Genomic DNA, 14,581 nt, shown 5'->3' with positions numbered 1-14,581 from the left:
CCACCACGGAAACATTTTCTTCTTCCTGATTGTCTTTACATCATTTTAAACTGTCACAAAAACTCCCTCAAATCTCCGTTAAAGTGTGAAGAGTTTAACACGAGAGCGACATTCTACAATAATACATGATATTAGAAGCTGACAACTCAACTTACCGTCAACTCTGAGATCTGAACAGAAGGATTTTAACTCTTCAAAATACGCGTTTACTCTCGAGTTTACTTTCGGTTTCAACACTCTTCTTCTTCTTCTTCGCCTTCTTCCTCTTCTTCTTCTTATAATTTTATTTAATGGCGGACTGCATCCAACGTTAAGGTGCATACCGCCACCTATTGTACTGGAGTAGGTATAATCATGTCATTTTACAATTTCAGATTCTATTCCACAACCCGGAGTCTTTTAAAAATGTAAATAGTTCCTTCCTGGTGATTCTTATTTCCTCTCCCTCTCATTCTAGTTCCAGTATCCCTACTAGATTCCACTCCCACCCAGGCTCTTGAACCTTATCTTTAAACACCCGTCTTTCCACCTCATTCAATTTACAGTACACTATTACGTGTTCAACATTTTCTTTAACCCCACAGTTTTCACAGCTCTCTCTATTCCTTTTCTCCATTAAAAAATAGTTTGCCATTCAGCCCTTTGTGATCCACTCTTAATCTTGTCATTACTATTTCCTCTCTCCTGGTCTTTTCCATGTAATTCTTTATACTGACAGGTTTTGTATTTAATAATATCTCCTACCTTTTCTGTCTTCCTCCCACCATTTCTGCCATATTTCAAGTCCTTTCTTCTTAACCAATGCTTAAACTTCAACTTTTCCTAGTGGAATTGTAATTATTATTTCCTTTAGCAGCGCCTCTTTAGCCAGTTTGTCTGCTTTCTCGTGTGCTGGCACCCAGCAAATCTGTACATCTATGCCACCCCGATGTAATCTAAATAAACTGAGACAAAGTTCTATAAGTAGATCTTCTCTTACCGATGTCACTGACTTACTGTAAAAAAAAAGTTGCATCAACTTAAAAAAATAAGGCAACTTATCGCAAGCGCAAGTAAACTTAACAAATGGGGACTAAAGTCCACCCAACTTAAAATTATAACTTAATATCACAAGTTGTCACAACATAAATAATCAAGTTAACCTAAAAAAATATCAGAACAAAATATTTTTTGTTTACTGAACTGAATTGGCCTATTATCTATAAGTCACTGTGCGTTCACACCGCCAGCGTCGAGAGCGTCAAAGTGGCCGGAAGTCATTCATTTTCAATGTGAGCCGGCGTCGAGCAGCGGCGAGGAGCGGCGCGGCGCGACTTGGCCGTTGAGAGCGTCGAGGAGAGTTGAAATCAGGGCAACTTTATGGTAATGATCTATGAAGCGGTTGGGCAGCAACCAATCGGAACGTAGAAGTCCACCGCTTGAGAGGATTCCAGAGAACGCAGCTCTGACCATTAGTTCCCAATCACAATGGAGGACAGGTTGATTATTGCTGTTTCGCGTTTGCAATAATCTATGATGTGTCCCTGTTTACGTACAGGGACATAAAAAATAGATTAAAAGTGATACGTGGACCAAGGTGTCTGAGATTGTTCATTTTAAGTAAAGGATCTTAATATTTAGTCCACAACAATATTTAATGAGGTTAACTTATAACTTTACCCTCCTTGTGGTCAGTCTGCACGAGATCAACAAGCTGTTTGCTTTGCGGCCGCTTTAAATTCAAAATAAGCATTCGATCTACGTCAGAGCGTCTGAGCGCTCACGAATCTTTCTGCAGTGTCGTGAGCAGAGCGGCAAGAGCGATTTTTGACGCTCTAGACGCCGGCTGTGTGAACGCACAGTTACACAATTTTAAAGTGAAAAGTGACATGACATTCAGCCAAGTATGGAAACTTATACTCAGAATTCATGCTCAACATTTAACCCATCATGCACACACACACGCACACTATCAGTGCCGGCCCATCCAACTGGCCATACAGGCGGTCGCCTAGGGCCCCTCCTTGATTTGAGGGCCCCACGAATGATGTCACGCATTTTTAGATGTTGTATTTTTTCTAATGGCCACACATCGTATGAGTGGACGTGTCAACTATGATGCTGAAGTAATGCACATACCCCTTTAAACAGGATACAATTCACAGTGACGGTGAGTAAAATACAAAACACATTTTATTAAAAGAATATTTCTGAATAATTCATACATGACAAATAGCTGAAAACGATAATAATAATATTAATAATAATAAACTGTCTAAATAGAAGCGGAAAAAATATTAAAAACATACACAGCAGCACCACACTCTATTTAGCATAACACCTCCCGCAATAGGCTATTGGGTGAACTAGAATGTCGTAAAGTATTCCCAGTACAGATTCCACATATTCCACTTAGCCACATATCTCTGTAAAAAAGTGTTACATAACGTCATAAGTCTGGTTGCTATTTTTGATCGACTTATTTCTAATTTATGCAATGCTAATTGATGCTATTTTAATTTGAAATTAAATGGCATCCAAACGCTATCTTTCCGGAGCCGAAAAAAGAAAGAAGAGAAAAGCAGATGAAGAAAAGCAGGCTCAAAGTAAAGGCACATTTTGTTAAACATAATACATTATTTATTAGTGTAGTATTAATACTTGACTTAATAAATGTGATGATGCCCATGATCACAGACATACTTGTGTGATATGTGAGAGAAAATTAGGCCACATTCAGCATGTTTCATTAAATAATCAATTAATTATCCATCCCACTAATTCATGCAAAAAAAAGGTCTCCTCCTCTTTCCAAATTCAAATTTAACCCACTGTCCAATATCTAATGCAAAGTTTTTTTGATAAAAAAAAGTATTCAAAAAAACTTTATGTATTTCTAGTTATGTATGCATATTTGTATGTTTTGCATTTACAATAAATGCTTTTGATTCATGCTTTATTTGTATATGTCATATTTATATACTTAATTTTTTAAATTAGTGTTTTCTGGCTTTATTTATGTACCAGGGTCAACGCTGAAATTTCTCAGTGTACCTACAGCTGCAGAGACATTTGATGCTGCTACATCTGGAATTATTCATAGCACTCCTGGTAAAGAATATATATATTTTTTTGTTTGCACTCTGATATAACACACTGGTTGTATTCATTTTATATTATACAACATTGTAGATACATTACTGAATTGAAATCAATCATTACATTATCCATTAATTTCTTTTATTGCATATTTAAGGGCCATCTGCTGATCCTAAGGCAAAACTTCAATCTTCCTTCTGATTCCCAAGCTATAGAGGCCTCTCCGTCCGAGGCACCTGCTGCAGATGTTTCAGTTCACCAAGCTCCACCACTTGACCCAGCTGACTGGCCCTCTGTCTTATCAGGTGCAGTTAGAACTGATTTAGTAAACAGAGGTCCAATGCAACCAAAGTCTAACTTTAAATTTCCCAAAAGAGAAGATGGCAGATCATGCCACCACCACTACTTTTACAGGACCTTGGTGAATGGTGAACAAATTAGGAGAAGCTGGCTAAGCTATTCATCTAAAAGCAATACACTCTTCTGCTTTTGTTGTAAATTGTTTTCTGTTAAAGAGTACAATTTAATCAGAAGAGGATTAAATGACTGGAAAAATGCACCATCTTACTTGAACATCCGAGAATTCTCCCGAACACATTAAACATCTGGCAGCATGGAGGGAGCTAGAGATGCGCCTCAAGAAGGGGGAAACAATAGACATGCAGGAAATGTCTCTTGTAGAGTTTGAGAAAATAAGCTGGAGGGAGGTCCTTACCTGCTTAGTGGCCATAATCCAGTCCCTTTCACGCAGAAACCTGGCCTTTAGAGGATCAAGTGACACAATGTATCAGCCAAACAATGGTCACTTTTTAAAAGAGGTAGAACTCTTAGCAAAGTTTGATCCTGTGATGCAGCAACATATTGCAAGGGCACAATGTGCTCTGGCAAACAACCACATTACTTGGATAGAAAAAATAGTAACAGATATTAAAGCTGCCAAATGCTTCGCAATCATACTGGATTGCACTCCTGATGTTAGCCATCAAGAGCAATTGTCCCGTCATCATACGAACAATCAGTCTCAGTGACATTCCGGAGATCAAGGAACATTTCATTGGGTTTCTTGTAGCCGAAGCAACCACTGGTGAAAGCTTTTCAAAGCTGATTCTTGAAAAGCTGGAAGAACACAATCCTCACTGACTACAGAGTCAATGGTTTTGCAGCAGCTCAAGCAACAGTCTAAGACATCTGTGGTACCATGAATGTGGAAGCCACACTTAAGGCGAGACACTGCAGGTGAATAGGGAAAAAAAAAAAACTAATAGTTATCACCTTACTTACCCAGTTGATTGATTACATTGATTATTGCAAACATTTTTTGTATTACAAGTTTTCAAAAATGTTATGTTTAAATATGCAAATGAGGCATTCTTTAATGAAATATGTGCTAATTTGCATACATTTCTAGTACAAAAATCTGAAAACTAGATGAAGTCAGTTTCAAATTTTTTGTTTAATTTGTTTGACATATTAGAGTCAAATGTTTTTACAGAGGGAATTCTGGTTATCTTTTTTTGTCACTCCATAATTCAGAAAATACTTTGAACAGCCAGAAAACAATATATTTTCACAATTTTGGGGGGAATAAAATGTTGTATATAATCAAGGAAAATATATATGAACAAATCCCTCTGTAAAAATCTTCAGAATACAGACAGGAATAAAAATGTCAAGTTTGGTGTGTGTACGTGCTACTGAAGTGGAGATTTATGGCTCAGTGTTGAAGAAAAAACTCATTTTGAGAAAACGGCCTTTAAAAATATGTATTGTAATTGAAATCTATTGACACAAACAGATAAAGTGCTATAAAAGAAACACTTAACAGTGTCTTTTGGATGTTTTCCTTCCACTAGTTTGAAAAAGCGCTTTATGAAAAACCAAAAAGCCCAAAATCTCAAAATTGACAGGTGCTTGAAAAAACATTGTTTTTACCTGCAGTGTCTCGCACCCCAGTCACATCCAGCCACAGCTCTCAGGAGGTTTATAGCTTTTTTGCTTTTAGTTTCCAAGTGCTTTATATGTGTTTTCCATGCACACCTACTATCAAACAATAGTCCCAAGTACTTAAATTCATTTATGTTCACCATTGGCTGCTCATATAATGTTAACCTTTCATCATGGCACTTGCACTTCTTTGTAAACATCATATAACAAGATTTTCTTGTTGACATCTTGAATCCCCACTTATATGACCACATTTCTACTTCCCTAATTGCTTTCCTTATATTACCTAATACATATGACACATTCCTTCCTCTCATCCAAATGGCCCCATCATCCGCATATAGTGCTGATCTGATGCATCCATTTATCATTATGTTAAATAGTATCGGGCTAATTACACTCCCCTGGGGAATACCGTTGTCTACATAAAATTTTATAGACACCTCTGATCCAACCTTAACTTGATTTTTCCTACCTGTTAAGAAATCCATGATCCAATTATATAACCTTCCTCCAATACCCATACTACTTAGTTTAATAAGCAGTCCTTCCCCCCACATGGTATCATATGCCTTTTCTATATCAAAATATACTATTGTCATTAGTTCTTTCATTCTCAGTGCCTTTTCCACATCATTACTTACTCTAACTAGAGCATCTGTTGTGGAGCGTCCTTTTCGAAATCCACTTTGTATGTTGGTCAGTATTCCTCTCGGTTCCAATATATGTGATAATCTGCAAACTATTATCCTCTCCATCCATTTGCATAAGTGAGATGTCAAAGCTATGGGCCTATAGTTATCAGAATTTGCTGGATTCTTACCAGGCTTGTTAAATGGTAATATTACTGCACTTTTCCAACTTTACGGTACTATTCCATCCCTCCAGAATTTATTAAAGAGTCTTTATACTAACTTTAATGATTCTACTGGTAACTGTCGGAACATAATTGATCTTGCCCAGGTGCTGTATACCCAGTGCTTAGCAGAGCTATGTTGAGCTCTGACATTGTAAAATCCACATCTAGAGTTGACATACCATCCTCCCTTTTCAACTTCACTTCCTTTCTCTCTGAGCGCAAGTTCTTTCTGCTGCTTATGGATGTCACTAAGGTGTTCACAACTGTGTCTCTTCTTCTTTTTCTTCTTCTTCTTCTTCTTTTAAAGGCGGTTACAAACTCATTTAAAGGTGTATTTGCGCCTCCTGCTGGATTGGAGTGTGGAGCGTGACGGATATTAATAAACAAACCTTAAACAAACAAACAAACAAAATGATACAATTATTCTGTACACTTCATTACGTGATCTTAAATCCTATTTATTAAACCTATTGTTTTCCAATAACTTAATAATAAGTTAATAGTAAAATAAATAATAGTATAATATACTTTATACTGTGCTGAGCATTCTTTAGTATTGTCTTAACTGTTATATTTTCAATATTCAGAATACTTAATTCTTCTATTAATCTTATTCTTTCTCTTTCATGTGCTTCTCAGTTTAATAGTATATGTTCACAGTCTCTGATAGAACACATTTATTGTAATTACCTCATTCATGTTTATCAATAATAAATAGTGATTGATTAAGAGCTGTGTGATCAATACAGAGTCTAGATATTATTGTGTCCTCCTTCCAAAGTTTCTCCTTCATCTAAACATGTGCCGGTACCCATAACATTATATACTTCATCTATATTGGTGAATTTGAAACATGCTCTGTATCATATAATATGTCTTGTCTAGATGTAGACTTGGCACTTAATAAACGTATTAAGACAGAATATGAGTCTGAGCAAATAAGTGTCAATAATTCTTAATGGCTGTATTTCCTGGAGCCAGTTAAGAGCCGTCAGAACGGATCTCATTTCTGCTGAGTAAACTGATCAATCATTACTAGTCCTTTTACCAATTCTGATCTTAAAATGAGGTATGCAGAGAAGCTGCTGTATTTCCTGAAACATATTGTTACAAAGTGTTCATAGAGTAACACTGACTCAAGAGTTAAACATTTCATTATTACCTATCATTCATTATTCACAAACTTTATATACACACAATACGCTCTGTTCTAATCATACATTATAAAACAATTCAAAACTCATTCTATAGGTCTGAAGAGACTCATGAAATCAGACGAAAGAGAAATCAGTCAGTTGAGTTTGTTGCTAAATATTTCACAATGCTTGAGTATTGTCTGTTATTGCATATTATAATTCATACTCAGAAAGCACAACTGAGATGGCATTTATTTATTGCAAGATTTAAAATGTTTTTCATCAGTTAAGATTTCTTAAAATAGTGTCAAAATCTTGTTTCCTCAAATTCTTGCACTGTAAAAAGTTTAACTATTATTTACTCAATTTTTTTGGTGAAACATTTTTACACTCAAAAAATTGAGTAAGTTTTAAAGCTGTGAAATCAATGGAATATACTGTTTAAATTTAGTAATTAGATATGGAATAGATATAATTGAAATATTGGGTGAAATTTAAACAAACAAATGTGCTATGTTTACTACATGTAAAAGTGAATTTAACTTGATATTGGACTATAAATTATCAAAATGTTGCATTCACTTTTTTATTACACTATTTACCCTTTATAATTAATATAATAAAACCAAATAAAGAAAGAAACACATTTTGTTTATTGAAAATTTATTTGTCAATTAAACATAAGACAAAGTCTAAAATCAACCTTTGAAACATTTTAACCATTTTAATATTCCAGTAGATTGCAAAAATTAAAAACTGTTAAGTAGCCATAAGGGACATGATTAAACCTTATGAAACATTTCATCCATCTTAGTATTCAAGTAGATTACATGTAAAATACGATAGCCGTAAGAGAAATGACATCTTACTTTGTTCCTGGTGCATACCAGCCATTTGCAGTCACACTCAACATTAAACCATAAAAAAAATAAAAGCAACACTTACATCAATATTAAAGGGATAGTTCTCCCAAAAAGATGATGTTGTCATAATTTACTTGCCCTCAAGTTGTCCCAAATCTGTACGAGTTTCTTTCTTCTGTTGAACACAAAATATATTTTAATGAATGTTGGTTAACAGATAGTTGAAAGTTGCCATTGACTTCCATGGTAGAAAAAAAAAAAAAGTATACTATGCAAAGTCAATGGCAACCTTTAACTGTGTTAACAAACACTCTTTAATACTTGGCTGAATGTCACGTCACTTCACTTAAAATATCTTTTGTGTTCAACAGAAGAAAGAAACTCGTACAGGTTTGGGACAAATTGAGGGAGAGTACATTATGACAACATCAACTTTTTGGATGAACTATCCCTTCAACAGAATTAATCTGATAACAGAAACACTTCCATCAGGAATACCCATTCTGTGGGATGATCATGAACCACTACTATGCAAGAAGATAATTTTTTAACCTCTGAACATTAACAGAGTTTTGGAGGATCCAGCTCAAGAAACAGTTTTTGGAACAACTCAAGTGAGTACAGGTCCTTCTCAAAAAAAATTAGCATATTGTGATGAAGTTCATTATTTTCCATAATGTAATGATAAAAATTTAACTTTCATATATTTTAGATTCATTGCACACCAACTGAAATATTTCAGGTCTTTTATTGTTTTAATACTGATGATTTTGGCATAAAGCTCATGAAAACCCCAAATTCCTATCTCAAAAAACTAGCATATCATGAAAAGGTTCTCTAAACGAGCTATTAACCCAATCATCTGAATCAACTAATTAACTCTAAACACCTGCAAAAGATTCCTGAGGCTTTTAAAAACTCCCAGCCTAGTTCATTATTCAAAACCGCAATCATGGGTAAGACTGCCGAACAGACTGCTGTACAGAAGGCCATCATTGACACCCTCAAGCGAGAGGGTAAGACACAGAAAGAAATTTCTGAACGAATAGGCTGTTCCCAGAGTGATGTATCAAGGCACCTCAGTGGGAAGTCTGTGGGAAGGGAAAAGTGTGGCAAAAAACGCTGCACAATGAGAAGAGGTGACCGGACCCTGAGGAAGATTGTGGAGAAGGACCGATTCCAGACCTTGGGGGACCTGCGGAAGCAGTGGACTGAGTCTGGAGTAGAAACATCCAGAGCCACCTTGCACAGGCGTGTGCAGGAAATGGGCTACAGAGAAGCAGCACTGGATTGTTGCGCAGTGGTCCAAAGTACTTTTTTCGGATGAAAGCAAATGTTGCATGTCATTCGGAAATCAAGGTGCCAGAGTCTGGAGGAAGACTGGGGAGAAGGAAATGCCAAAATGCCCGAAGTCCAGTGTCAAGTACCCACAGTAAGTGATGGTCTGGGGTGCCATGTCAGCTGCTGGTGTTGGTCCACTGTGTTTTATCAAGGGCAGGGTCAATGCAGCTAGTTATCAGGAGATTTTGGAGCACTTCATGCTTCCATCTGCTGAAAAGCTTTATGGAGATGAAGATTTCGTTTTTCAGCATGACCTGGCACCTGCTCACAGTGCCAAAACCACTGGTAAATGGTTTACTGACCATGGTATTACTGTGCTCAATTGGCCTGCCAACTCTCCTGACCTGAACCCCATAGAGAATCTGTGGGATATTGTAAAGAGAAAGTTGAGAGACTCAAGACCCAACACTCTGGATGAGCTTAAGGCCGCTATTGAAGCATCCTGGGCCTCCATAAAACCTCAGCAGTGCCACAGGCTGATTGCCTCCATGCCACGCCGCATTGAAGCAGTCATTTCTGCAAAAGGATTCCCGACCAAGTATTGAGTGCATAACTGAATATAACTATTTGAAGGTTGACTTTTTTTTGCATTAAAAACAGTTTTCTTTTATTGGTCTGATGAAATATGCTAAATTTTGAGATAGGAATTTTGGGTTTTCATGAGCTGTATGCCAAAATCATCAGTATTAAAACAATAAAAGACCTGAAATATTTCAGTTGGTGTGCAATTAATCTAAAATATATGAAAGTTTAATTTTTATCATTACATTATGGAAAATAATTAACTTTATCACAATATGCTAATTTTTTGAGAAGGACCTGTATATGAGTAAAAATACTTTAAAATCAATCCTAAATGTAACTGGGAGCCAGTGCAAGGACCTGAGGACTGGTGTGATATGCTCAGATTTTCTGGTTCTAGTCAGCATCCTGGCAGCAGCATTCTGGATGAGCTGCAGCTGTCTAATGGTCTTTTTGGGAAGGCCGGTGAGGAGCCCATAACAATAGTCCACCCTGCTGGTGATGAAGGCATGAACTAGTTTCTCCAAGTCTTGACTGGAAACAAAACATCTAATTCTTGCAATGTTTTTTAAATGACTTTATGCTGATTTAGTTACTGCTTTGACATGACTACTGAAACTAAGGTCTGTCTCCAGAATCACACCAAGATTCCTGACTTGATTTTTAGTTGTTTGACCCCTAGAGTCAAGGTATGCATTCACCTTGAGAACTTCATATTTTTTTCCAAATGCAATGACTTCAGTTTTTTCCTTGTTTAACTGAAGAAAGTTCTGGCACATCCAACTATTAATTTGTATCAATGCACTGGCAGAGGGAGTCAATGGGGCTGTAGTCATTTGGAGATAAGGCTAGGTAAATCTGGGTATCATCAGCATAGCTGTGATAGGCAATTTGGTTCTTTCTCATTATTTGACTTAGTGGAAGCATATACAGGCTAAACAAGAGCGGTGCAAGAATTGAGCCTTGTGGGACTCCAGAGCATTTCACTGGAAATTTTTCAGTCTCTCAACAGTGGCAAAAAGAGTACGAGTGTTATTTACGTTACTGTTTATAAGGTTTGAGAAGAAATTCTTTCTATCTGTGGCTAGTTTCGCATTAAAAGCATGAAGGCTGTCTAGATGCTATAGTGAATTTCAAGTTTCGTCTTCCGCCACATCCGCTCGGCTTTTCTGCATTGTCTTTTCACAGTCTGAACTTCTGTTGATCTTCTCCAAATTGATTTCTGTCTGTTTGTTTTCTTGCTGACTATTATTGGAGCGATATCATCAGTAACATTCTTAACTTTTGAGTTGAAGGAATCAAGGAGAATATCAACAGAGTCTGCAGAAATGCTTGGTGTTAAAGATATAGCCTGCATAAACAGTACACTTGTGTTCTCGTTAATGCATCTCCTTCTGACAGAGACCGATCTAGATTCAGTGGTAGCAGAGATCAATATATAAATAAATATAGAAAATACAGAAGTGATCAGATAGTGCTACGTCCTTAGTAACAATGGATGAAATATTTAGACCCCTACTGATGATTAAGTCTAGAGTCTGTCCACCTTTGTGTGTGGGTCCATGCACATGCTGAATCAGGTCAAAAGTGTTTAGAACCGTTATCATTTCTTTTGTAGTTTTGTTTTCTGCATTATCTATGTGAATATTAAAATCCCCTTCTATAGCAAAACAGTCAAACTCTGGGGAAATCATTGATAACATTTCTGTGACCTCTTCAACAACGGCTGGAGAGTATTTTGGAGGCCTGTAAATAATAATAAACAGAATGTGTGGAGCACCTTTCAGCACAATCCCTAGATATTCAAAAGACAGGTACTGACCAAATGACACTTGCTTGCATTGATAGACATCTTTAAATATAGCAGCTACACCGCCAAGGGGGACGTCTGGCTGACTTAGGTGAACAAACATGCAGTGGTGTATGGGAGCTGAACACGCAGCAACATCACTGTGTGGGGGTGATCTGAGGTAAACTGCTAGCTGTCTAACATGACTAATTCAATTCACAGGTTAACAGCTAGAGAAGTAAATGCCAATGATGATTGGGAATGGAATTTGTTTAAGGGTTTAAGGCAGAAAGAAGAATACATTGGGTTAATTGCCATCTCAGCACTGGCCATGAATTTATTTTTGCTGTGTATGTGGCCTTGTGTAGTGGGAATGATTAGAGGAGCTGTAAATTCAATCATTAAATCTTTAGTAGTTTATCAGATGTTAATGTAAAATGTCTTGTGTGAAAGTAAGAATAATGTGAGTACTTCTGATGAAAATGATGAAGACAATGAGATGCTAAAATCTGACATCTGCAGCAGCTCTGCAGAAGAAGAGTAGTCACTGTGGGACAGTGTTTTCTCTACTTCCTGCTGGCCTTCTGTAGCAAATCGTACCTCCGTGTAGCTGTTTTTATTTTTTATTTTTGCTCTAGAATCTCTATCTTACTATCACTCTCTGTTTTTTAAAGTGTATTTCACAAGTTCATCAAACAACCGCAGTAAGAATATTTCATCAAGCACGGTGAGTAATGGCTTCTCCTGCTATTGTTATTTGAACCTCTTGCCACATGTACAGTTTATCTATCTCTGTCGCTGATGAGGGATTCACATGTGATAAATGCAGGGAAATAGTTACGCTGACAGAGAAGATTTCAGAATTAGAGACACGCATCCAAACTTTAATTGAGGACAGTAAGAATGTTAGGGCTCTAGATACGGCTTTGGATGAGTCTAGCTCAGGGATTCCTGTACATTGTTCGGTTCCGCAAACAGAGCCCCTTCAGCAGGGCAACTGGGTGACGGTGAGGCAGCGTAGTCATGGGTCAAAACACCGCTCTTCTGTTCCGATCAAAACATTAAACAGGTTCTCCCCACTCAGTGATGCACCCACTGAGAAACCTGATGAAAGTACTCTAGTTATTGGTGATTCTATTGTACAGAACGTGTATATAGAGACACCAGCCACCATAGTCAAATGTTTACCGGGAGCCAGAGAGTCCGACATTTTGGCAAATTTACAAGTGCTGGCTAATGCTAAACATAAATACAGTAAGATTGTTACTCATGCCGGCGCTAATGATGCTCGACTTCGCCAGTCGGAGATCACTGAAAATAACATTTAAGAGGTGTATGAACTTGCAAGCACGATGTCAGACACTGTAATATGCTCTGGTCCCCTCCCTGCTTACCGTGGTGACGAGATGCATAGCAGATTGTCATCACTCAATGGCTGGATATCTAAGTGGTGCCCACAGAATAACATAGGTTTCATAGACAATTGGACGAGCTTTTGGGGCAGACCTGACCTGTTTAAAAGAGATGGTCTTCATCCCTCCTGGGGTGGCGCCACTCTTCTGTCTAGAAATATGGCAAATAGTATTAGTGTTTATATTTGACTAACTGTGGCCCAGGTCAGGAAGCAGACAGACTGGCTAAACTGACCGTCTGCTAGCTGCCTCCCATCGCAGAGGTCAGTTAATTCTCAGCACATAGAGACTTTTTCACCTAGATATCACACTATAGAGACTGTGTCTGTTCCCCGAACTAGAAAATACAAAAAAACATCCAAACCAAGTTAAGATTAACAATTTAATTGAGGTTCAACAAATAAAAAACAGAAGCAATATGGATAAACTAATGATAAAGCTTGGCTTATTGAATATCAGATCCCTTTCTACGAAAACACTTTTCACGCGGTGTAAATAATACGATAACTGATCATAATATAGATGTGCTCTGTTTGACAGAAACCTGGCTGAAACATGATGATTACATTATTTTAAATGAGTCCACCCCCCAAGATTACTGTTATAAACATGAGCCACGTGTAAAAGGCAAAGGTGGAGGTGTTGCTTCAATTTATATCAACGTTTTCAGGATTTCTCAGAGGGCAGGCTTCAAGTATAACTCGTTTGAAGTAATGATGCTTCATATAACATTATCCAGAGAAACAAATGTTAATGATAAATCCCCTGTTATGTTTGTACTGGCTACTGTATTACAGGCCACCAGGGCACCATACAGACTTTATTAAAGAGTTTGGTGATTTTACATCCGAGTTAGTTCTGGCTGCAGATAAAGTTTTAATAGTTGGTGATTTTAATATTCCTGTTGATAATGAAAAAGATGCACTGTGATCAGCATTTATAGAAATTCTGAACTCTATTGGTGTTAGACAACACGTTTCAGGACCTACTCATTGTCGAAATCATACTCTAGATTTAATACTGTCACATGGAATTGATGTTGATAGTCTTGAAATTATTCAGCCAAGTGATGATATCTCAGATCATTATTTAGTTCTGTGCAAACTTCATATAGCCAAAATTGTAAATTCTACTTCTTGTTACAAGTATGGAAGAACCATCACTTCTACCACAAAAGACTGCTTTTTAAGTTATCTTCCTGATGTATCCAAATTCCTTAGCATATCCAAAACCTCAGAACAAGTTGATGATGTAACAGAAACTATGGACTCTCTCTTTTCTAGCACTTTAAATACAGTTGCTCCTTTACGCTTAAGGAAGGTTAAGGAAACCAGTATGACACCATGGTATAATGAGCATACTCGCACCCTAAAGAGAGCAGCCCCGAAAAATGGAGCGCAGCTGGAGGAAAACAAAACTAGAGGTATTTCGTATTGCTTGGCTGAAAAGTAACATATCCTAAAGAAAAGCATTAAAAACTGCTAGATCCGATTACTTTTCTTCTCTTTTAGAAGAAAACAAACATAACGCCAGGTATTTATTCAATACAGTGGCCAAATTAACGAAAAATAAAGCCTCAACAAGTGTTGACATTTCCCAACACCACAGCAGTAATGACTTTATGAACTACTTTACTT

The 14,581-nt window shown here is 37.1% G+C and overlaps 1 protein-coding gene and 1 long non-coding RNA gene across 11 annotated transcripts in view; one reads left to right on the top strand and one right to left on the bottom strand.

The window, feature by feature from the left end:
- LOC128020811 (NACHT, LRR and PYD domains-containing protein 3) overlaps positions 1–14,581 on the bottom strand; it is a 638,518-nt gene that overhangs the window by 130,767 nt on the left and 493,170 nt on the right. Inside the window, exon 1 of one of the 10 annotated variants that reach the window (XM_052608386.1) lies at positions 156–247. The exons of the other annotated variants lie outside the window; for them this stretch is intronic. The gene's annotated coding sequence lies outside the window, so the exon portion shown is untranslated. Of the gene's footprint in view, positions 1–155; positions 248–14,581 lie in introns of those variants that run through there. 10 annotated transcript variants of the gene reach the window in all.
- LOC127939993 (uncharacterized) overlaps positions 1–14,581 on the top strand; it is a 235,539-nt gene that overhangs the window by 98,636 nt on the left and 122,322 nt on the right. The window lies entirely within an intron of this gene.

This window comes from Carassius gibelio, chromosome A1 (genome assembly GCF_023724105.1).
Source record: "Carassius gibelio isolate Cgi1373 ecotype wild population from Czech Republic chromosome A1, carGib1.2-hapl.c, whole genome shotgun sequence".
In the NCBI taxonomy this organism is placed as follows: Eukaryota; Metazoa; Chordata; class Actinopteri; order Cypriniformes; family Cyprinidae; genus Carassius; species Carassius gibelio.
This window is presented reverse-complemented; position numbering and strand designations above follow the sequence as displayed.